The sequence below is a fragment of the Neopelma chrysocephalum genome, unplaced genomic scaffold, assembly GCF_003984885.1.
Source record: "Neopelma chrysocephalum unplaced genomic scaffold, ASM398488v2 Primary Assembly neopelma1_97390, whole genome shotgun sequence".
NCBI lineage: Eukaryota > Metazoa > Chordata > Aves > Passeriformes > Pipridae > Neopelma > Neopelma chrysocephalum.
Window position 1 is genome coordinate 2,960,310 of NW_020926031.1, and position 22,244 is coordinate 2,982,553.

The window sequence follows — 22,244 nt, forward strand, 5'->3', positions numbered from 1 at the left end:
CAGTAATTTTTCTTTTTCTGTTGAAGACTGTTGTGCAAAAATCCAATACCTTTTTATGATGATGCAAGGAGCACACAGTGTTGTCTGTGAAGCTAGTTTTGTCCTGAGTAAGAACTTTCTGGCATAAAACTAAAATAAAAAGAACAGATGGTTGCAGGAAATAATTTAAAAAAAAAAAAAGAAGGAAAAAAGGAAGAAGAAACAGTTATCGAAGCATCACCTTCTCTATCCCTGAATTTTCCTTGAAAGAAGTAGAACAGGAAGTTTCAAGAAGCTTACATCATCCATTTCCCAAAAGATTGAATCCTACAATTAATATGTCAAACACTGGAATTATAAAGAAGAGCCAGATGCCCAACATGGACTTACTTGGGCACTGCTAAATGGTCACTGTAGGCATTCTTAGGAATTGAATATAATTAAACAGAAAAAGTCTTTATTGGAACTTATTATCATATTATCATTCATTATCATAGAATTAATGAAATACAGGTTGGTCGTAAGTCTTCTCATGTTCTCTATCTGCCCTACAGACATGGCATTTCTTGTATTTGATGACATATGGAACTTTCCCAGAGCACTAAAAAAAACGCCAAACCCAAAACGAAAAAACCCAAACCAAAAATCTCCTAACCAAAAACCAAACCCAACTGCTAGGTAAAAGACAAGAAGTATTGTTGAGCATATAATGAGCACAAAAACAAATGCATTTAAAAAAAAAAAAAGTCCTCAATTTTAGTCATACAAGAGCAGCATTACAGCTCTCGGACAGCATTACAGACATGATACGCAATACAGCCCTCTAAGAGTTAATGTAAGAGCTACAATTAAAGCAACTTAAGCAAATATACATGAAGTTGCCATATATTCCCACATCAAGCTGCAAAATCCACCAGCATTATCCTCAGTGTATCCTACATGTGAATTTTTGAGTGTGTAGATTCTTTCCTGCAGTTTATTAATGAGTTGTTTCATATGCACACTCTGATCATGAAGGTTATGCTTAGTGTTCTTCAGTAAAACAACATTTTAATGAAGTTATAAGAATATCAATTTCATTCTAGTCTTTGATGCTTTTACAGACAATTACAAAGCAACAAAAATTTCAAAAAAACACTGTTAGTATTATTTTAATTTAATCAGAGATCAAAGTTATGAGAAGTGGTAAAACCATCAGAAGTTTCTCTCAACAGCTGAAAAACCTTTATATCTGACTAATTAAAAATACAATACTCTACAACTCTAGCAATGTGCAATATGGATAATTCCAGTAATAATAATAACTATAGCATATCATCTATTCTGTGGCACATCTTCAGGGGTTCAAAATAACAAACAAGAATTACATATAACAAATATAACAAACAAGGTGTGAGTTAGGATGCTAATAATTAAAGATATTGACTCCTTAATAGAGTCTATAATAACTACTTTAAGGGTATTCTTGTGCTACAGTAGTGTCTGTAAAGGTCACTACAGATGGGAGGAAGCTAAGAAAAAGAAAACTTGGAAATTGGGATCAAAGAATGTGTCATTAAAGCACATGTAACCTTCTAGCTAGCCCTGAATTAAGCCATTTCAAAATACTTCAGTCTGTAGTGAAAGTGATATATTCTTCAAGCTTCATCAACTATATTATAATTTGAAAGTTGGTAAGTGAAATATAAATACATATAAATAAAAGATTACTGTGTAGTAAGGGTTACCTTGTTTATTGAAACAGTAAGCACTGTTCTTTACCACCGCTGATATACTGAATCAGGTTAGCAGCAAAGTTTCTATTCAAAATTAGTTACTTGCCTGAAGTTATAAATTTTTACCTTTCTGTATGTGTTATATTTCAAAACAGACTACTTAGTGAAGCACCTGAGGATACCGGATGTGCTTGCAAAACCTTTAATGTAGCTCATTTTTCTGAATAGGTTAAAGAACAAAAAGCAAAATTTCATAAACATCACATATTTTTCAAATTAGATTCATCAGACAAGAAAAAAGAGCCTAAATACATTACATTTAGGGTGTTAAAAAGGTCCATCACAGGAAGTTTCTATATTTATTTGCTTGTAGAACTGGCAGGGATCCCTGTCTGTCACAATTACAGCCACAACACTTCATTCCCGACAAGATTTCTCCCTGTATCTGTTAGCCCCCAGCATGGTCTGTGGGACTCTTGGTTATCAATCCGATAAATCTAAACATGCTGTGTCAGTTTTAAATGCCATCAACTGCTCAAGCACATAAACATCAGCAAGTAGCAGGTGCTCTGTAGTACTGTAGTACTTAATATCTGTGCCCTACACTGTCCTCCCTGATCTTCATTTTCAGAAATGCATTTTCAATTTCGTTGCTCTGGTACCAATATGCAAATGGCAAAAGGGTGTTGTCTGAAGCTATGTCCAGTGTCCCAAAAAGATAATCTGAGGAAAAGGAGGAGCAAACTAAACCCAAGTCAGTATAAAACATTAAAAAATATTTTCTTTTATAATCTATTTGAAACAGAAGGCAAACTATAAAAAAAAACTTAAAAAAAGAAATTATGACTTCTAGATAGAGTTTAAATATACTATTTTTAAAGTGACAGATGAGATAGAATTAAAGCATTCTTTAAACCTAGTTGTAGATGTAGTAGTAATTAATCCAGATGGTAAGAGACAGGGAAAACTGATTTAATGATTTTTTCTACTCATGATTCTTTTTTTTCTTTCTTTGGCAGTTTCTAAAAATATTTTTACAAAACAAAATCAAAAGAAAGATGTGAATGGTGCTTCTACAACAGTGACTCTGGGGTGGAGACAGTATCTTTTTCTTCTCTTCTTGAAGAAACAACTGTAATAATCACATATAAAAAATATTTTAGAAATGCAGAAATCCAAGTTTGGGTTAAAAATGTTTCCTCTACAACATCTACCTCTATGTATACCTACCTCTATGTAAACCTATCTCCAAAACCTCATTTGCATTTGCAGTTAATTTTCTGGTAAATGCATCAAAACCAGGAAGCCTGAATAAAACTTCATTTAGATTTAATTAGATTTACATTTAATGCCCAGGATAGCAAAGCTTTAAAACTTAATAAGTAAAATGATCAGCAAGGGATTTCCTAGCAAAGCTTATCAATACAGGAAAAAAACCTCACCTAACACAGAGCCACCATAGATCAATAATAGAAGAACAAAAATGAAAATTCACTTTCAATTAAAAATGTATCCAAAATCTGAAGGTAACCTTCTATGTCAGAGCATGGTTATCACTTGCATGGCTGAAAGAGGAAACCTGATAGTACCAGAAATGCCTCTGAGCAGGATTTGTTCTTATTCAAGGATTCTTTATACTTTTGGTTTTTTGAAAAATCACTTTTATCAAATCATTTCACTACAGATACAGATTCTGATACCTCTTTAAGTGTCTAAATTCCTGAAGTCAGACCCTTCTAACCATGAGTTTCATACCTGAAATATAATCTAGGCTATTAAAACATGTAATACCTCATTTTCAGAAGTTCCACTAAAAGTAAAGAGTATTGTTACAGTGAAAATTTATCTAAGCAATTGGCTTAATTCAGTACACAATTGCAAGACAAATTCATTTAAAAACATGTCACTCTCAGTCAAGACCATGTGAAGTCCCTCCACATATCACTGAGTGTTGAACAAAACATGTACCCTACACCAAAAAACCATACATATGCTATGACTGCTGGGGGGTCTTGAATCTATGTAAAAGATTTGGCAAGATTTCCCATTGCTCTGTCTTAACATTAACAAGAAGCTCAACCTGATAATGTGGGCCCATAGCCCAGAAAGCCAACCGTATTCTGGGCTGCATCAAAAGAATCGTGGCCAAAAAGGTTGAGGAAGGGGTTCCTCCCCTTCTACTCTGCTCCTGTGGGACCCCACCTGGAGTGCTGCAGCCAGCTCTGGGGCCCCCAGCATAAGAAGGATGTGGACCTGCTGGAGAGGGTCCAGAGTGCCTCGATGACACTCAGAGGTCTGGAGCACCTGTCCTGTGAAAAGAGGTTGAGAAAGAAGACTCTGGGGAGACCTTATAGTGGTCTTATAGTACCCAAACATGAGAGAGGTGAAGAGGGACTTTTTACAAGGGTATGTAGTGATAGCACAAGGGAGAACAGCTTTTAACTGACAGTGGGTAGATTTACATTAGATATTTGGAAGAAATTCTTCACTATGGGGGTGGTGAGGCACTAGAACAGCGTGCCCAGAGAAGCTGTGAATGCCCCATTCCTAGAAGTGGCCCCATTCCAGGTCAGGCTGGATGAGCAACCTGGTCTAGTGGAAGGAGTCTGCCCACAGCAGGGATAAGGTCCCATCCAACCCAACCCATTTTATTATCACTACTTTGGCAAAGAAAGCATACATGTCAAGCATACTAAATCCTTAGGGTTTTATTACTCAAGGAGAAAACCAGAAGAGAGATACAATTCTTCATGGTACTGGTGGATTAACTGTCACTTTGGTAGCCAAGTAATCAAGGACTAGAGGTTTAGCTTTTGAAGGAAAATATTTGCTTCTCATTTTCACTATTCTCAAAATAAAGTCCTCATAAAACCCTGCCATCCCATCTACTGGAGATATATTTCCTAATCTAAAAATAGAAGCCTGACAATCTCTGCACGAAGACTGACATGGCAGACAAGCTGTGATAGGATATCACAGTGGATGGTTTTCTCTCTACTGCCCATGTACTTATATCGAGTTACTTGGTTTCCTTAGGATTGCTTCACAGGTGGGGAAGTGATGTCCACGTAGAGGAAAACTGGTCTCAAGGAGTATTTCTTAAACAGAGTTTTGCCTTAGGACAAAATCGCTAGTGACATGCAACATATTTCCTATGTATTTCAATTAACCAGACAATACCATGGAACAGATGCAGGTTCAAAAAGAAAAAAAAAAAAGAAAAAAAGAAAAGAAAATAAGTAATCACAGAGATTCTCTCCTTTTAGATTTCTTAGGTTACAATAGGTAAGATCACTTCTTTGGGTAGCACAGGGATCAATTTTCAATGAAACAGTTTTCACTCTTATACTCCAAAGTTCTATCTTCTAGGACAAGAGGCAAGAACAGCTGACCCGTGAGGAAAAAAATGTTAAAAAAAAATGTTTAAAAAACCCCAACCAAGCTCCGAAACCTGAATCACAATCTACGGAAAACTATTTTCCTTCTCAAGTTACGTGAGGGAGAAGACAGGTAAAGATGGGGCTAGAATGAATGTTCCCTTTTCCCTAAATACCTAATCCACCACTTTGGAGAGTCTAGAATCCTAATTTTAACTTTATTAGGTGCCTAAATTATAGGGCACAAAGAGGGATGTTTGTGTAATCACATGATGGAAACAGTTATGTCTGACTAGCTAGCTTCAACATTCTGAATTCCAAAGGATCAGCATTACCTAAATACGGTCCTTGGCACCATCCGCTCCAAATCATCCTAGCCTGAGATACAACTTCCCAAGTTTACTTTCCCAAATAAGCAGAGAATATTTCAAGACACACACTTACCTGCAAATAAAGGACTTAAATACCGTCTTAGAAATGTCTAGCAATCCCTCAATATACACTATTTTTCAATTTAGTTAATAATCTGTAATTCTTCAATTACAAGCTATAAATCTTAAAATGCTTCTACAAGTTTTGAGTTTATTCTGTGGAAAATTTAGTTCAGGTTGAAATTGAAAAATATCTTAAATAAAAAAAATCTGCTTTGGTTTGGGCACCTAGCAGAATAAATTTCTACTAACCTTACTTGCTTTATAAAATCTGAGATAATAAAAAAAGAATAATTTTTTGTTCTACAATGACTCAGAATCCTTTGCCTTTTTTTCCTATTGGAACAATAGGAACTGATTGGAGACATAACTCACAACTTTCATTGAAATGCTTAATGTTACAGAAGTAATTAGACCCAATGCCTTTACAGATGGAAACAAGAACTTCTAGATATTTTATTCTCATGTCAGCAGATATATGCTTTTGATTAAAGGCAATTAATTAAGAATATACCATTAAAACAATTTGTTTCTTCCAACAGTATTTTGGCTATTGTTCATTTGGCTTCCTTTAACTTGCATCTCATCTCATCTCTTGATCATCATGTAAAACTTACTTATCTACATGAGATTATTTTTATTATTCCCAAATAATAATAAAAAACCCAACCCCAAATCTAAACACTTTCACCCCAGACCTTTCTTACAGTAAAAAACTTTTCCTTATGTTCAGGTGGAATTCATGTATTTCAGTTTATGCTCATTATCTCTTATTCTGCCACTGGGCACCACTGAGAAGGGTAGAGGTTCATCTTCTTTGCACTCTCCAATTAGATATTTATAACCACTGATAAGGTCTTCCTGGGCCTTCTGTTTAAGCACTCACATCTATGACAGAGAAGATCAGACACATCGGATGAATTTCCTCCAATACCTTTTTGGTATCAGAGCCACAAAAAAGGAAGCCAATCTTCTAAGTGAGACAGAGTACTTTAACATCTATAATACTACTATTAACAACAAAGGAGAGCACCACAACAGCAGAGTCAGGATCTTCAGAGCATCGTATGGTGGGAGGACACAACACAAAAGATGTAAGCTGAAACATTTTCTAGCCTGATTGCCTATAAATAAAAGCCTTTTTACTATGAGGACAGTCAGGAACTGGAACAGGTTGCCCCAGTCTGCCTCTGTCTCTGTCCTCAGACATTTTCAAGACAGTCTAGGAAAACTGTGAGTAACCTGGCCTGACTTCAATGCTGACCGTCTTTTGAGCAGAGGGCTGGACCAAGATACCTCCTGAGATATCTTCCAACCTGAATTATTGTATGAGCCTATAACCTATGACAGAAGTATTCACAATTCATCTTAAAGGAACAGATTAAGGTCTGAGCTAGCTCTACCACTGTTAAACCAAAAAAAATCCAACCAAAACATCCAATATCTGTGTTCTGGAAATATACACAATATGACCACAAATAACACACTCCTGTATAGGTACAGGAAAAAGGGTCTTAAAGTAAAGGCAGGTAAGAGAAATAGATGTTAAATGCTAATTCTGTAATAAGTTTTAAGTACTTACCCATACAGTAAGAATCAAAATGGTGCTGGAAACAACACTTCTAGTAGATGCATATTATCTTGTACATTACATATGCTGCAGACTACAGATCTTCATACTTTTAAACAAGGCTAGATAAAAAACTGTATTACCCGCAACATAAAAATCAACACTCCATTCTGGAAGAATTAGTCTTTTCCCAGTTTCAACATGACTAAGTTTGTTTTTGACAGTTATAGTTCTTGTTACTCAACAGTTGTGTAACAAGTCAGATGCAAGAAGCTTGCTCAGCCCTCTCCTCATCCAATGCCTCGACTGGCTTCTTAGGCATTTCAGTGGAAGCAGGTGCAAAAGTGAGTTAGAGTGCACCATGCTTCCCTAATAACTGCTTCCATAAGAGACTAGAGTGCTCCTGGTGCTCTAAAAAAATAAGTCAGAAAATTGAAGTTCTGTAGAGATCCCTTGAGACAATTATTCAGATCAGAGATGGAATGATTCAAAGCATGATGAGCTTGTTTTTTCCATTCTTATCTTGATTATTTTAGCATGAGAAGAGTTGGTGCTTGCTAAAGGTGGAAGCAGCTCAAGTACAGCTGACCTAGACAGCTACATAAAGGTATAGTGTTCTCAAGGCTTCTTCTAATTAAGAAAAGAAACAAGTGATGGAACTTGGTGTCTGATGCAATCCTGCTTATTTACAGAGTTAAAGTTCCGCTCTGCTTAGCACAACAAATCACGAGCAAGCAACTGTTTTCTGTTCCTTACTACTCACCTTCATCTACCATTCCATCTAAAAGCTCTCACAAAGCGGTGTCTAAATTCGCACTTCAAGTAGTCATTTACACAAGGTCATGAGCATTTGGTTCATTTTTCAATTTTGTGTCATTTTCTCATTTCTTCTAAGAATTATTCAGCAAAATCCCTCCCTTCAGCTACATGTATTGTCATTTTACTGAGTGACATACCTTTGTTCTGGTGCTTCTTAAATAAAAGGTAGTGGCTCATCAGCTTCAGTTATCATTGTTACAAATAAGAGTTTAAATTATTCTGTCATCCTACTAAAGTGTGAAAAATAGTGACCCCATGCTTCTTCAGTGAATAATTCAAACACTATATACCTTTAAATACTAAAGTGCTTTGACTATTTTCCTGGCTTTCCACTTATGCAACTACTCTCAACTACTGTGATTGCAGTATCCAAGAATTGCACTAAATGACTGGATCCATTTCAACCTTTTACTCTGAAGGTGCAAGCAATGAAAACTATGACCACTCTTCTGTGACAATTCTGTTGCAGGAAATTGTTCCTTTGTTGGTTTTCCAAAGAGATAAATTTATCCTTCAGTGGGATCCTACTCTCACTGTCAACAAATTCAAATGCAACATACAATAAAGGAATAGAGGTTTTTTCTAGAGAGACAAGAACTAGCTAATACAATCCTGTGCTGTGCTATGCTAATACTCTACTCTCACATTAATCTTTCTGACAAATAGAGGGGAAAGACGGCATATACACCAAGATTATACATAAAAACATAAAACCAAAGGTTTCAATTTAAGAATTAGAACAGCAGAGTGACATTTAGGGCAGGCAGACAGTTTTCCATGAAAAAACATTCACAATGCTTGGGGGGGGGGAAGAATAAAAAAGAGAGAAAGGGATAAAAGTGAACTGGTGACTTTAAAAGCAAATAGTCAGAATTTCAGACTGAACAAATGCTATTTCTTTGCAGTAGCCTTAGAAATGACTGAACACAGAATTCATTTAAGATGACCACAAATGAAGAGCAGGGAAAAAGATGAGCATTTGCCACAGTGAAGACCCCCTAGTTTCTAATGCTAAATAACTGAGTATGGAGAGTATGCAAGATTAACTTCATAAGGTTAATTTTGGGTGTCTTGTATTTTATAATGCCAGAGATAGAACTTCTCCTTTGCACTATGGACATTTTATAGTTTCTTTTCTTCATTCTACATAATTCTCAAAATAAGACAGTCAGGGTAGATAGGCACCATCTATTCAAACCAGAATGTGGCCAAGGTTCTGGGATGAAAACCTTGCCTTAAAGCTCTGTCCTTCCCCCAGACTTCTAATGCTGGTTCAACATCAACACTATAGCATTATCACATTTTTACAGCATCCAGTTTTCTCCAGGAATTGGCTATCACTGCTAGAGACTGTTAATTTCTAACCAGAGCTATCTGTTGACACATGGCTGCAGATGGATTTCAGACACCAATTATACGGATGATAAAACACTAGCTTTTCCCAACAAGGCTCTACAGTTGAGCCCTTCCACACACAGCTACTGGTCAACTGTTGATTATTCACAGCAGAAAGCTCAGTTTTTTCACTGACATCAGATCTGAGCCCCATCTGTTGATCCACCAATAAAGTCAAGCCCAGTAGATCAAAACAGACTCTCAGTTCTTGAGTTTTCAGTGCCAAATGCAGAATCCAATGAAGGGCAAAGAAGGCCACACTTAGAAATGCAGTGCCATGTACAATCACTTTCTGGTCTGTAAAGGAGGCAGGAAGGAAAAAGGATGGCAAATGCGCTTTGCAGGCAAAGACAGTCTTCTTTTACACTGGTGTCATACGGAGAAATTGGATTACCACACAATAACAAGTCCAATGAGCACAGATTATGAGAGTAGGATAGAACCTAATTTACCACTAGATTAATCTCAGACATTCCTCTTACCTGGACTGCATTAAAACAGGAACATCTATGTTTCCACCCTAGTGTTTGATGTGTTTCATATCTTTGTTCTGCCCAGAAAGAACAGTATAAGAATTTTTTTATTATATTCTATTTACTCTCTACTATCCTCTCTAAAACAACAGTTTCACATGCAGCAGATTTAATCTGCTATTTGGCAAGAATGTACACCAGTATTTTTAACTCGACTGCATTTTCACTAGGAGATAACATGAATCTATGGCTTGAGCACACAAAGTAACTACTCTGAGACAAACACACACAGCACACTTTACTTTGCCAGAAAGGATCTGAGGTCACGTCAATATAAGAGAACTCTAGAATATTAAGCCAAATGAAATCTAACACATTGATCCATGTGTACACATATTTCTTAAGAAATAAAATGGCTATTCAGTGAAACATACTGAATGGAGACAAGAGAGAAATATTATACATGTATTGAATTAATATGATTTAAATAAAAATGTTAAGTTCAGTTTAACTTTGAATGCTCCCATGTACATATGAGTTAACAAACTTCTATGACTTCAGCATATTTGTATATATAACTCTCCCTTTTCTTTTTCCCCAGCTGCAGTACTGCTGTACTGAAACTGCTTTATACACAAGGTATTCTTCTAACAGGTCCTTCTATCCCTCTGCAATTAACACACTTTCATACATAGATTCCCTTGCCTCAGAGTAATATTACATACCTGCATTTAACTACATCTGACAGTTATTAGCCTGAATACTTAACTAATCTAGGTTCTTCTGTACAAAATGTGACTCTACTGTTTCTCCAAATTTAGCATAATTTGCGAACTTGGAAGCTTATATTTCAATATCAGAACCCAAATACCATCTATTGGTAATATTCACTTTTCAGAGCCAACCCACATTAAACTGGAATTTTTTATTCAAAATAAGTAGGTATTTACTCAGCAACAAAATTTGAGTAAATTAGACATTAAAAGGTCAGGACGAAATTATACCATACTTGGATACTAAGAATACTGAGGAGATCTGAGGCTCCAGTATTACAATATATTCGTCCATTTAGGAAGTAAAATTTCTTAGATAATTTGTAGAAGGGGAAAGAAGTTTTCCCCAAGCTCTTTGTTAAAAAAACCCAACAGATTTTCCATTAAGTTAGCTGAAACAAACTCACCTAGTTATACAGATTTCCTGCTATCAGCATGGTAAGCTCTGCCTTACAACTGGGATTCCTGGAACCTGTAGTTCCCTAAAGTCAGTTAGGAGTAGGAAGAACAGTAATTCTATTATACATAATCGACATTTTCTCACGTAGTATCAAGCTGAAGTAGTGGGTAAACAGGTGCATTCTCTCCAAAAGTTTTTTACCAACCCTATGCTGAGACCTAAAATTTCTTCAAGTCTTATATAAGTACATTTTAAAGTGGTAAGAACAAGCTCACCTCAATTACACACTGCAACAAATTTAAACCACTGTACATGGGACATATTGTTCGTATTGAACATCTCTCATTCAATAGCTACAAACCCAAAACCTAATTCTGAATCTTACCCAAAGCTTCTTGTACTACAACTCACAATGTACGCTTTGGTTGCTTCATCTGTTTAAAAAAAAAAGATTATAATAAGACTGTAAAAATAAATGTAATTATAATCTTATTATCCTCATTAAAATCTACAAATGAAAAATTATAAAGTATCTGTTGCTATTAATAACTGTGCACAATTAACACATTTTGTGGGACCAGGATCAACAGCACATGACTGCACAGGCAGAGACTGTGTCAAAATACTAATGCACATATAATAAACCACATGCAGAGAAAACTGATATTTTTTGTTTCATAATTTTAAAAAATTATTCTGTAATCTTAGCATTCTTCCTGTTCTGAACCTTTTTAGGAAGGAATCATTTATAGCTAAAAGCAAAATCATCTTCATCAAAACAAATACTTGCAACTTAAAACCTAGATTATTATTTCCTTCCTCACATATATGTATATAAATGATTGTTTTTATTTAATAAATGAGAATAATCTGGGATCACAAAAAGTAGACTAGAAACAGCAGAGTTGCCTGTGTTTCTTTATTCATGGTGTAAAGTAATATAATTAGCTTGTACAGGAATAAACATGTCAAAATGAGTATAGTACTATTTCACAATTGGCTGAACAGTTAATTTCCTTAATCAGTGCATACAATATTATTTGACTTTTTTTTAATGGAAATTTTATACACTGAATATTAGAGTTTTTACAGAAACAAAACAAAATGCTTTAACAGCATTTCCTTCTAGTGCAAGTTGGCACAAATTTAAATATGTCCCAGTGGGCAATATAGAGCTGTGTTCGATGCTTGTGTATTTCTATTGGCTTCCATTTGATTGAAAGAAACTGCTTCACTATAGAAGCAAAGTAGAACAATTCCTTGAACTATTAAAGCACAATGTTCTGTGCCTGTGACTACACAAATATTCAAATGAAGAGAGAGATACAGTGCCATTTTCAGAATGCCAGACTATCTAACTTTGAGTTATGACTACTTAGTGAACATTTATAGTATTTTTATTTTTTAAAACTCTATGCATAATTATCATAACAGTTCTCTTTTCAAGATAAATTTAGTTTTGAAACTTTGCTTTTCTATCACCAGCCCCATTTATGTTCTCAGGATACAGGAGATAAAGTACAAGCATAAGAAGCCAATCATCAAACATTTTGATGCCTTAAGCCCCTAATCTTTTTTTATTTTTCTAATTTTGTAAGCCCTATAAGTTTTATAAGTAATAGAAGTAGATTTTAGAAACCCTTTCTCCCTCCTCCCCGTAGTATCCCTTAGTTTATACATTCTTTAATCCTTTCACCCCATTCCATACTCCCTATATCAACCCTATTCCCATATTCAGCAGATGATGTTTAGTCTCTTAGTCAAGGCAAACCTGTCTTGTTTGGAGAACGCTTATATCTTGGCCTAAACCGCAGGACAGAGTCAAAGAACTGGGTCACCCTGCTCTTTGTACCCTGAAGAAGAAGAAGAATGATGAAGAGAGGGTCCCAAAAAGCACCCCAGACCCAATTCCAAGAGGCGGGCCAGGGGGTGGACCAGGCCAAAAGTTAGAGGATGGACACACCTGGGATTGGCCAAATATTACTATAAATGTAACATCTCGGGCACAGCCCGGCACGTGGGTCATGTAACATCTATTGCCTTGGCATAATTAAACCCTTTCTTATCTCACCCCAGCTTACGGCTCCTGAATTTTTTTCGTAGCACCAGCTGAACTGGCATCATTTAAATAACTGTCTTAAACTTCCCAAAGTTTGCAGAAGGGAGATTAAAAAAAGAATGAAAACAACAAAAACATTCAGCTCTCTTAACTTGCTAGAGGCCTAACCTCTCAGGACTGTGTGCAGTGTACAGGCATGGATCTCACTTTAGGATCCAGAAACTTGGAGTTAACATAAGAATGCAGTAGAGTATGAAAATAACAAGCCTTTTGTTCTTCTTCATTCTCCAGTGCACATGTCAGATTTTGAATTTAGAAAACCCCAAAAGCACAAAGAAGTCTATAGATAATTTCATTACTCTGCTATAGGAAGGGAGGGAAAAATATCACAGTCAGAAAATCAGTGTTGCACAGTCACTAAAACTACTAGAAAACTCCACATTTGATAGGATAGAACAAAATCAAAGCCATAAAATGAAATTATGTAAATTAAATATATGGATTTAAAAAACCAACAAAACACCATCTAACTAAACTGTACTATTTATTTACAGAATAAACAATAGGTAGCATGTGGTACAAAAGAACCAAAGTCATATCTTTCTGAGATGGAAAAGAACTAATGTTTAGGGATTTGGTCTAAAAGATGTCAGGCTGGTTCACCCTGGGGAAAAAAATCTTAAATGTTTATTTGCATATTGCATCCCAGGAATCTATCATTAGAAAGCACAAAGTTGGAAGTTGCAAATTATTTTCCATCTTAAACCTGACAGTATTTTCCTTTCTAAACGATACAATGGAAAACGTGGTGATGTGGGAATTAATATGAGGCAAGTCTGGAAGATGGTCAAGAATCTGGCTAAGATATGAACTTCTTTTATCCTGAGAATTACCTACATGTCCTTCATATATGACAAGGTCACAAAATAAAGTATTTAAGTACAATATCTTTGTAAAGCTTACTGTAAAAAAATTAGTTTATCTAGAAATAATAAATAACAAATAATGAAGTTCCAGTCAAAATTTAATTTTTGTAAATTTTGTTTTACAAGATATTGTTTGTAAGTCTTTAGCGCCTTTCCTTTAATAAGGTCTGCTTACTGTACAAAGTGCACAGAAGAGCTTAGCTGAGTAATATGGCATTTTTGTGGCTATGATTTTAACTAGTTAAGCCAAGGAAATAGATGACAGCTACTTTATTTTTAATCTTACTGTTGAAGTAAAGCTGTAAACTTTTTCCTTCCAGAAATAATCCTCAAACTGATTGCTGTCAACTGATTGCTGGAGGGAAAGTCTGTCAACCAAGGAGGGTGGAGACAGAAAAGAAAAGCTCACTCTTTCCATGTGTAACTACCTTTCCACAAATAGTGGAAGCTAAATCTGACAAAATCTTTGTAAATTAAAGATCTCTTCTGTGTAAACCTTTTAAAAACTGTCCTTTATACTATCCAACACTTTTATCCAGGAAAAACTACATCTGACTAGACTCCATTATCAAAGAGACATGATGTTATTCAAGTGTTCAAAATGAAACTCTGTATCTTTGTTCCTTAAAAATGAAAGCATGCCTAATAAGATCAGATTCTGAATACTGGGGATACAATCTGCCCTTCATACATTTCAAAAAACAAATTCATACCAAAATTTAAACTTTTTGCAGATTTACACATCTAAAATATGTTGGCCCCATACCATCAATTGGCAGAAGAACACCTATGTACTTCAGAGGGTATAATGAAGATTATTGATACCTATGAAGAGGTTTTTACCTAGTAAATACTATATAAATGCTAAATTATGACAAGGGCAGAAATAGCCCAGTTTATCTCCATCCAGAAACTAAAATTTTACACTTGAATTTGGATTACATTACTCATTCACATCTAAAACCCAGTATCTCTACTAACTGATATTTTGTTGTTTTTCTACACAATCTAACTCCCTATTATCTTGCTTCAATTTTTTTTTCAGATATCCACTAAGATCCTCTTGTAAACAAAGACAATCTTAGAACACATTTTTCTGTTGTCAATTCCTGAAACAAAAAAAGGTCTACCGTTTGCAGGTTATAAAAATTTTAATTTGACCCTTTTTTCCCCCCCTTTAAACAGCTTTTAGGATGACAAAATGCAAGACTTCACTTGCAGACTTGAGTGACACAAAGTGGTTGGTTAGCACTCTGAAGAATCATAGTAGGAAAAAGATATTAAATAATCTCCTCTGTTGTTCTGCAGGTAATGTGTAACATTTCACTTAATAACTATATCTGCATCTTTTATAGGATAAGTTGAAAAGGATTTGCTCTGCCTTTCCAACTTAAACAGATGTACAGTGTTAACAGAAAATTTTAGACAACAGCAAAAAGAAGAAACTTTTAAAAGACATAGTCTGGAACAAATAAACTAACTTTTAAAAGCAAATATTATAGGAAAGGAAATCCAGAATCCAATCTCTCCATATTCCAGTAAAGAATTTGATATGGTATCACTCAGCAATTATTCACTGAGTTGGAAAAGATAGGCAGGCGTAATACAAAAATAAAGTCAATGTAAAAGTGACTAATGGTAACATATTAAGTGGATTTATTTAAAATCCTTCTTCAGACTCATTTTATTTCGTCTGTGAATGTGGCAAAAAGCAGAGGTGTTTTGATTAAAACTGGTTACAGGAAGTCCTCTTGATGCAGGGGATATTCTCTCTAACTTGGAGAAGAAATTGGATGACCATTTGTAGTATTAGAAATGGCAAAACCTTTAGCAACTCTTGAAAGCACATGATTACAAATAGCAGAATTTCTGTTATTATTTCTGTGATGGTCTCTGATCATTTCAGAGCAACACAAAAAGATAAATCACACACCCATGTCTAGTTTATGACAATAAGATTAAGTCAACCTGGCATACCTGTAAAACAAATTTGATCTTCGCTAATATCTGACTCAATATTTTGAGAAGACGAAGTGGAGCATTAGCGTTCTTATTCAAGACTTTAAGAAAACACTTCAGGTACAAAGTTCAGAATTCAGGAGAATTAAATTACTAGGCTTTGTATCTTCCTATTTATTCTGTTTCGCTAGAGAGACTATAAGGTGCTTGCTCTGCTTGTTTGATCCTAGCACATAAAAGCTGAGGAAGACACATGATCGATGGTTATAATTTATTGAGTGCTACACACCAAGGAAGGAGTTGGTTTTAAATCACAATATTGAGAGATTAAAAATTAGAAATCAAAAAATGTATTTAGGCTGAAAGTTCAAAGAAAGCTCTAAGCATTAGGAAAGAGGTTTTGAATCATCTTTCCAGAAAGAACAACAGGGCAATGTGCTTAACTAGCTTGAAGGTAGACTGTGATGACTTTATGACTTGAATTAGATAAGATTGTTGTCTAACTCAGAGAGGTCTTTACTTCAGTCCTGAGTTACAGTGGTGATTAACTGTTCCCTGGTTTGCTCCCTTCTTTACCAGTCTTTTTGTTGCCACTATTCCCACTAGGGAAGTTCAACTAGGGCTACATGCAATTTTTTATCTCTAGAAAACAGTTTTAAGACTTAAACCCCTACCCCTCTAGCTTAAATGGTTTCATAGAATATTGCATCAAAGCAGATGACTAGAAGCTCTCCTTGAGATCAAAAGATTTAATCACCAGCTAAACAGAGCAGTGCATTGCAAACATACTGAAATGATATTGCCTCTTCAGGTCTTCATTAAATATTTGTCCTCCTTGGAAGTTTAATGGATTCTTGCTTTCTATATGAGCAGTCAAAGAAGGCATTTGATTGTACTCCATGCATATACACCTCAAATGCTGTCACTATGTGAAATCTTGTAACTTAACCTGTCTGTTAGGACATACAGCTGTCTACATCCAACATAACTTAGTACTCTATGTTAACCATTGAACAACCCATTCACAAGTTTCATATGGCAATGGGTAAATCAAAAACAACTGCACAAAATAGAGAGGGCATATTCACATGCCTACGAATACTGGTCAGTTGTCATGTAGTTATTTGTACAATAAGTGAACATCGTGCAGACATCTGACTCTTCTTCATTCATCTCCTTTCAAAGATCTGTTCATCAATAAACAAGCAGCACTATGGTTACACAAAAAGCATGCTCAATATGTTGCAAATGTTGAAAATGTGGGTGGGTTTGTCATTCACTGAAGTCACCAAGCCCACAATCCCTTGTATCAAACAGAAGTCATTACTGTACACACAATAAAGTCTAGTAAGTGTGAACACATCTCCCTGCCTCCTTCTGGCTGACAAATCATTTTTTCATTTTAGATTACAAAAGAAGCAAATGCTTTTCCAATATAACTTGATGCAACACTTTGGTGACCAAACATAAAAATGTCCACTGGACTGAAACTTATGCAGTGACATATGTTGTTCAAATCCCAAATCAGAACCTCCATGTTATTCACTTACGACCTTACAGCCAAAGCACTGGTCAGAACAATGTCAGTTACACCAAAAAAGTATTTTTTATTACAGTGTCATCTCAGAACAATAAACGTTCATCACATAGTAAATTTTGGCCACTTTGTGGGCTGGTGTTCATGACAGCATTTCCAGTTAGACAGAAGAATCAGAGAAGAAAACAAATTGTTCTCCTGTTCCAAGTTCAAAAATGAACTCTACTTTTATTGACTGTCATTTGACCTCTAACCATCTTTTATTCTGTGACAAACCAAATCCTCAGCAACAGAATCTCTTTTAATTACTTGGTTATAGACCAGACCAAGGCTCCCACCTTAAATGTCATAAACTGCTGTATATATGAGTAGTTTAACAACATGCAGTCTTGGATTTGACAGAAAGACTCCATTTCAAAATGGGTTTTTTTTCCTTGTGACTAGTCTTCTTGTAAATTTTTGTGCTTTTATTTCTGGCCTATGCTTATTTTTGGCACTGTTATTTTGTTGCTGTAGAACAGTGATACGAAAACTACTGCATACAGACTTGTTTTCAAAGTAAGCATATTGAGTGGTTAGCCTAGCTCTAGTTCTTGCTTACCTCACAGATTTCTGTGTTATTATTAGTTTCTTATACAAGCATAGCAGTCTTTTGCCACACACACTTTTACAATAAGCTCACAACTTATGAAACTTGCAAATGACATGTGCTGTCCAAGAACACAAACTCCTTAATTCCCTCATGCTGATGCAATGTACAGGATCCATCTATACACAACACCTTTTTAATCAAAAAGCCATGTTTTTACATAATTGGAACAAAAGAACTTAATAATATTTGCCATTTACAATATGACTGAAAATATTTTAGGCTACTAAAGCAATTAACCCCAATCTAAATTAAGTCCATCTGAAATTACAAAATCTATCTAGTTTAGCCAGCAACAAAACTAGTCAAATATATGAAGATTCACTGATGTCACAAAACTAAAGTATGAATAATTTCTACAATATAAAATCATAATCTTATCAGACTAAAACCCTCATTTTGTATTTTATGAGGAAATACCTGGCACAGGAATAACATAAACATCTGACTGAACAGTAGATCTCCCCAGTTCAGCTCATTTAGCAGGCAAGTGTCAAGAACTATTACAGTATTGCCTTAGAGGCGGTAACTGAAATTCTTGGAAGTAGCTTATCACAGTTTTAAAGCTATTTTTCAAAGGATGAAAATCATCAAAGCAGACACAACACAGATTTTAGTTGCTGTAGTTGAGAAAGTCAACCTTTTCAATGGAAGTTGTGGTATCCCTCATCCAAGTTTTCTCCATTCTGTATCTCAAAATATGGTCTTACACATTAAAAACTGAAGGTAAAATTTAACAGCCTGGTTATTCTCAGTCTTTCCACGTGAAGCAAAAATAAAAGGACATACGTGATTCTTAAGCACCATCCTTACACTCAACCACTTTCAACTATGCAAGAGATTTCAGGCTATACTGTGTAAATCATTACTACATGCTCTAATAGTACTTTTTATTTAATCAGGAGAGAAGAAAAATGCCCTCTAGAATTACATTAAACAACTACAGATTTGTTTTAAATGAAATGATGTAGTTTATATCTGACCTGAGTTTCAGTCTTTTCCTAGTGGGAAATACAAATTCAGCATTTGGATACATAATCCTATAGCTCTCAGAAGAAGCCGACTCCACCGCGAACACTTTACATGATTTATAGCTCTCCTCCAGATTCAGATGACAAGTCTCGGCGGAGCAGGTGCAACGGGGTATTTTTTCCTTCCTTCAGACATCATTCCCTCCTATGTAAATTAATTAGCAAGTCTTCCGCACTCTCGCGTAAGCCGGGAAGATGAAGCCAAAGGAATATCAGCGTTGGTTACTCACGAGGAGCGGGTGACCCGGCGGAGGGAGAGAGAGAGGGAGGGGGCTCGCTGTTGTTACTGCTGGAGCCACAGCGATTTTGACAGCGTCAGCGGCGATAGAGTGAGCCTGGCTCCCGAGCGCTTATGCCAAGAGAGCGATTTTTAAACTGAGGGTAGGATTTGAGGGGAACCGCGGGGACGCGAAGCGAACACACCCCCCACACCCCTCCCCGGCAACACGAGCATTTCTCTTCCCCCTACCGGCAAGTTGGAGCTGCCCTGCCAGTACCGTCGTGCCCTCTCCGCACCCCGCCAGCCCTGCCCCTTTCCTGACGGCCGGGGAAACGGGGAGCGAGTCCCGGTTCCCATTACCTCCTCCGGAGCCATGGAGAGCGGTGCGGGCGCGGCCTCGGCTCCGCGCCGGGCGGAGCGGAGGGGCCGGCGCTGCCGGCGCTGCCCGCGCTCCCTCAGCCCGCCGCGCCTCGAGCCGCTGGCACAGCCCGCTCCACATAAATGCATTAACAGCAGCCGCCTCATGATTAATTCATCAGCCCCAGTGACCAGGGGAGGGGGCGGGCGGAGGGGCGCGGGGGCTGGGGAGAGTCAGGGCGCACGGGACTGTCCCCTCTCCGGAGTTCAGCCCCTGGCGCAGGGCTCCGCCAGCGCGGAGGGACGAAGGGGGAGGCACCCTACGCCGAGCGCCCGGCTCGCCGCGGGTACCCGAGCGCTGCCCGGTCTGAGGGAGGGCGAGGGGACTGCCCTGGGCAGGTGACCGGGGAGCACCGCCGCTCCCGGCCGGCGGGACCTCCCGGGAGCCGGGCGGGGAAGAGCGAAGTGACCGCGGGAAGTTGCGAAGGCTCCGCGCCACGGAGCAGGTTGCAGTCCCCGCTCAGCTCGATGCGGGAACATTCCCCAGCTCCGCGGGAAACGGGAGGTGCAGCCCTCGCTTGTCTTGTGGCTGGCAGCGGCCCGCCAGGTGCCTTGGCCGCGGAATGGGGCCCCGGAGCCCCGAGCTGCCGGGCACGGAGGGGTGAGCCGGGCAGTGCAAGCATCCCGGGCGGAAGAAAGGCCCCGGGTATCCATGGGGCCGTGATCACATTAGCAGGACTAGGCTCATTTGCGCAAGGGTGTCCAACACCCCTCCCTCAGCCTTGGTAAAAGCAACGCTCGGCCACTCGCCAGTTGCTGGAGCCAGGTTTTTCCATGCAACACACCACTAGTGTCCATGTGAGCTTGCTTTGGTCTGCTAAAGCAGCAACAGCGGCTCCTTTCCCAGTCCTCCGGTGCAGAGCTTTGCTGCCCTCTCTTCTGAGGGCAGTGCCGATTTCTTCATTTATTTAAACTGGCGGTACGCCAGTCTTGGAGTTTCTTCACAGAAGGGATAAAAAACCCACTTCGATTTCAAGGGTTTCAGAACAGCTGTTAAAGGCAGGAACCACTTTGCATTTCTCTTCCTTCCTTTTCCACTCCAAATATAGGTAGAAGTCCCACACGTCCACCATCCCCCTCCAATGCTCAGTACAAGACGTACTTTACAGCACCAATCAAGAAGCCACCTTACCTTCGTTAGTCAGGTAGCTCCCTTGACAGGTGATTAAATTTGTGTAGAACAGATGATTTATCACCTACTTATTCCTGCCTCACCTCATCTATAAAACCAGGTTTGCCTATCTGGTAACATTGTCATGCTCCAAGGGACTGTACTTGAGTAGGATGTTATCAAGGTTTAACAATTCTTTATTGATCATGTGCCAGGAGCAAAAATCACCTCTTGTGGATTTTAGATTAGCAAAGAATTTTCAACCTGATACAGCTATATAGAGAGATTTCCAAGTATCAAACAGAATTCCTAAGCTTTACATAGAGAGATCCCACAAATTATCACCAGCCCTAAGATAGGTAATCATAGACAATGAGGTAGAAGAAAATAAGTGAAAAAGTAGAGCAGTTTTGTGGGAAAATTTAATTTACGTGACACATGTTATTTTTTTTTGTATTATGCTGTAGGTTTTGTGTTATTCTTATACAAAAGAGTAATTAACTCCACAGCTAAGGCTGCATTGTGGTTTGCACGTATAGCGAGACTAAAAATCTCTCTGTTCAATACTTGAATGTTTGCATTTAGACTACACATTTACCACAATAGCACTTAAGAATTACAGTTCAATTCTCCTTTTAAAAATAATATTTACTTGCCTTCTACAGGGAAAAATCTTAATTGTCCTCTCTTTCTAAATTTTCACATTTTGTCACATCTATGAATTCTGAAGGCTCCTATGTATATTGCAAGCCATTCTTACTGCAGGAAAAGAACACAACTAAAGCCAATATGGAACTTTTACAATTAACCTTAGGAAGTCATCCCATTATTTGACACAGCCCAATTAAATTTGACAGAGATTTGTCAGAGAAAACCATTTCTGATTTTGTTTTTAAAAGTGTGTGCACTGAATTAATATTCTGATGAAAAATAGTTTTTATTCTGGTATCTGTTTTTCAGGTAGATTTAATTTTCTTCGTTGTTTTCTGACTGCTTCTGGCTATATCCACCATATTACTTCATTGCACTTAGTACTAGTGTTTCCAACATAATTACATAATATCAGATAGAATTGTTCTACATAGCTTGTGTTGGAGAAAAAAAAAGCAGCTTGTTAGAATCAAAAGTTTCAGATGAGTACATCAGTTTTGGTAGGAAGAAGTAAAAAAAGGTGGGACTTGATTAAAACCTCTGAATCACTAATCCAAAACTCTGCTTTTCAGCAGACATTGTCTAACATCTTTTGTAATCCAGGGCTTCATCTTAAAATCAGTTCATTTCACTCTTCCTAGTGAGGGCAATGCCTGAACTTCACTCCTCTGATTAGAAATTGTCTCATTTGTTTCTCTCCAAATAACATTCTAAACTGTTATTCGCTTCTGTTCGCCTATTGATGTATTTAT

At 37.3% G+C, this 22,244-nt stretch overlaps 1 protein-coding gene across 1 annotated transcript in view; it reads right to left on the bottom strand.

The window, feature by feature from the left end:
- LOC113961757 (heparan sulfate glucosamine 3-O-sulfotransferase 1-like) overlaps positions 1–19,615 on the bottom strand; it is a 46,407-nt gene extending 26,792 nt beyond the window's left edge. Inside the window, exon 1 of the mRNA XM_027672294.1 lies at positions 19,046–19,615. The gene's annotated coding sequence lies outside the window, so the exon portion shown is untranslated. The remainder of the gene's footprint in view (positions 1–19,045) is intronic.
- Positions 19,616–22,244: the final 2,629 nt, after the last annotated feature.